This window comes from Hipposideros armiger, unplaced genomic scaffold, assembly GCF_001890085.2.
Source record: "Hipposideros armiger isolate ML-2016 unplaced genomic scaffold, ASM189008v1 scaffold_1624, whole genome shotgun sequence".
NCBI classification, from domain to species: Eukaryota; Metazoa; Chordata; class Mammalia; order Chiroptera; family Hipposideridae; genus Hipposideros; species Hipposideros armiger.
Window position 1 is genome coordinate 72,715 of NW_017732974.1, and position 3,799 is coordinate 76,513.

The 3,799-nt window shown below is 47.9% G+C and overlaps 1 pseudogene; it reads left to right on the forward strand.

The window, feature by feature from the left end:
* Positions 1-1,822: 1,822 nt before the first annotated feature.
* Positions 1,823-3,206, forward strand: LOC109377918 (poly(rC)-binding protein 2 pseudogene; annotated as a pseudogene).
* The last annotated feature ends 593 nt before the right edge of the window (positions 3,207-3,799 follow it).

The following is a 3,799-nucleotide window of genomic DNA, read 5'->3' on the forward strand; positions in this document are numbered from 1 at the left end:
GCAGCTCTCAAGGCTGCAGCAAGTGGCAGGCAGCTCTCAGCAGCTTTCATGGCTCCCAACACCACATCACGCTCATGAATATACACACATGTGCACGTGTCCCAAAGAGAAGTCCCAAGCCGGACTGCTCCAGGGCTCACCTACGGGAAACCAGTCTGGCATTGACCTTTCCATTGGCCACTTCTGCTCACTAAGTGAGGAGGTCTACATTCTGAGACATCATTGAAAATGATGTTACCATTAAAGTCGGTGCCTTTAAGGATGTTAAAAAGTGAAGCCTACGGCAGAAATGAACACTGTATTTGCAGAAATGTCTGAGAGCTGAGTGGTGACAGAAGCACATGGGCAGCAAAGCACCAAATGGAGCTGAGAGCAGGGACGGGCATGGCCACGGCCACCATGGGGTCAGGACAGGGGTGGGGAGCTGGTGCTCTGTGACAACCGCACAAGGGACAGTCCAGGAGACAAGGGGTCTCTTCTGAAAGCTGTCCATGAGGAAGCCCTGGTGGTTGGGCAGGTGTGTGCCAGCCTCCCAGCTCAAGTTGGCCTGCTTACGTCCCAGCGTTTTAAAGATATGTCCAGCCCACCTTGAAGCTGGGACTGATAGGGTGGGTAGATAGACAGAAATGATCAAAAGAAGGAAAGACCTAGCCCCGATACAAAGCCCCTTGCTGCAGCTCCTACTTGGTTTCAGACCCTTTACAGCTGCCCGCACTTAGGGCACCGATGCCTTGCTGGCCCGTCAGGACTCCAGGCTCACACATGCCCCTAAATCAAAGGGATGTGTTGTTAGAAGTGAGAGGGAGAGAGAGAGGGAGAGAGAGAGGGCGAGGGAGACAGAGAGAGAAAGGGAGAGGGAGGGAGAGAGAGAGAGAACCAATCCCACTTATCAGAATGTACACCCTTCTTGGGATGAGACAATACAAATCGGGAACAACAATATGGCCTCAGGGATAGAAAAGACAGTCTGGGGAATATAGTCAATAATGTTGTAAATATTTTTTAGGAGCCCAGTTGGACTCATGTCTTGTTAGGGAGACCACTTCATAGTCGGTGTAGAGGCCTGACCACTGCACTGTATTTCTGAAGCTGATGTTGAATAATAATGGATGTCAACTATAATGATATATACATATAGTCACGGGACATGGAGTAGAGAGTGGGAATGGAGCCAATGGAATTGTAATAGGTAAGCATGATATCGGGGGGAGGGGGGCAGGGGGGTTGTTACTTTGTGAGGGTGAAAAGGGTAACTATTGCATTGTTTTGTACACCTGAAACTAACAATAATTTTTTTTTTAAAAAAAAAGAATGTACACCTTCTTCTCAGGGCCAGTGTAATGAGCTCAGACAACCTTGGGAGGAAGAAGGGAGTAATGAGGCACTCCCGTCCACTGGGAGAATGAGAGGTACAAGAGAGGGAGTGGTGAAGACATTTCTACCCATAGAGATAAAAACCCTCACACAGTGTAAGAAGAAGCTGCTTCCTTCTCTTGGGTCAGCCTGCTCGATGTCTCTGAGTGTACTTGCTTTGACAAATAAACTTCTTTCTGTTCTAATGCTGCACAACCTGTCTCTTGACTGAATTCTTTTATCAAGAAGACAAAGTGATGAGATACAACATCATTCCCAGTAACATCTTTCTGGTGCCATGACTCAGATCCGCTGGATTCAAGGTACTTTTCTTTCTTACTTATTTCTTTAACTTCTTTCTATGGCCAAGCCACCCTCTGCCGCACAATTTGGTGGGCACAAGATGAACCTTTAAAACCTTTAGAACATCTGCTACCTTAAAGAAATCTCCTATGCCCCCTTCCCGCCCGCTCCCTTTTTCCCCTCAGTCGCCTCACGCCTGCAGTTTTTGGCTTTCACCCCCACCAGTGACCAAAGACTTGACCACTCGAAGTCCAGCTCCCCAGAACACTGCTCGACATGGACACCGGTGTGATTGAAGGTGGATTAAACGTCTCTCTCACCATCCGGCTACTTACGCATGGAAAGGAAGTTGGCAGTATCATCGGAAAGAAAGGAGAATCAGTTAAGAAGATGCGTGAGGAGAGTGGTGTGCATATCAACATCTCAGAGGGGAATTGTCCTGAGAGAATTATCACTTTGGCTGGTCCCACTAATGCCATCTTCAAAGCCTTTGCTATGATCATTGACAAACTGGAAGAGGACATCAGCAGCTCTATGACCAATAGCACAGCTGCTAGTAGACCCCCAGTCACCCTAAGGCTGGCGGCCCCTGCTAGTCAGTGTGGCTCTCTCATTGGGAAAGGTGGTTGCAAGATCAAGGAAATAAGAGAGAGCGTACAGGGGCTCAGGTCCAGGTGGCAGGGGATATGCTCCCCAACTCAACTGAGCGGGCCATCACTATTGCTGGCATTCCGCAATCCATCATTGAGTGTGTGAAACAGATGTGCATGGTCATGTTGGAGACTCTCTCCCAGTCCCCAGCGAAGGGCTTGACCATCCTGTACCAGCCCAAGCCGTCCAGTTCTCCGGTCATCTTTGCAGGTGGTCAGGACAGGTACAGCACAGGCAGCGACAGTGCGAGCTTTCCCCACACCACCCCATCCATGTGCCTCAACCCTGACCTGGAGGGACCACATCTAGAGGCCTGTACCATTCAAGGACAGTATGCCATTCCACAGCCAGATTTGACCAAGCTGCACCAGTTGGCAATGCAACAGTCTCATTTTCCCATGACGCATGGCAACACTGGATTCAGTGGCCCTGAATCCAGCTCTCCAGAGGTGAAAGGCTATTGGGCAGGTTTAGATGCATCTGCTCAGACTACGTCTCATGAACTCACCATTCCAAATGATTTGATTGGCTGCATAATCGGGCGTCAGGGCACCAAAATCAATGTGATCCGTCAGATGGGGCGCAGATCAAAATTGTGAACCCAGTGGAAGGATCTACTGATAGGCAGGTTACCATCACTGGATCTGCTGCCAGCATTAGCCTGGCTCAATATCCAATCAATGTCAGGCTTTCTTCAGAGACGGGGGGCATGGGGAGCAGCTAGAACAATGCAGATTCATCCATAATCCCTTTCTGCTGTTCACCACCACCCATGATCCATCTGTGTAGTTTCTGAACAGTCAGTGATTCCAGGTTTTAAATAGTTTGTAAATTTTCAGTTTCTACACACACTTTATCATCCACTCGTGATTTTTTAATTAAAGCGTTTTAATTCCTTTCTTTGTTCAGCTGTTAATGCTGAGTTCCATATTTAGTTTTATAAGCTTCTCCCTGGTTTTTTGTTTGTTTATTTGTTTGTTTGTTTGTTTGTTTGTTTGTTTTGGCACATGAATTTTTTTCTGTTTGTCATGGAAACGTAAGAGTGGAATATTAATACATTTCAGTTTAGTTCTGTAATGTCAGGAATTTTTCAAAAAAATTAAAAGATGGAATGGAAAACAAAAAGAAATCTCCTATGGCGTGATGACCAAGTCACAGTCTGGGACAATAGGCTTACTTAAGTCCCACCAGGCACAAAACAAAGATCCGGGCTCAGTGCAGGAACACGGTTCACAAGCATACACTACCGCATCCCTGCAGCAATTCCCTAGTGTAGCCACTAGGTGGCTCTGCTCCCTGGGCTTTCCAGCCTCCCTTAGGACAGCTGCAAGCTGCCTTCACAGTCTGCTTTCTTTTGGACACTGCTCCCTTCTCCGCTCTGTCCACCTTCCTCCGTTTCCATGACTGAACCACTTAGCCAGATTGCAGGAAAGGGTCAGGCACCTAAATGCTGCTGCTAGAGCTGCCGCCGCTTGAAGACTCCCAAGATAAG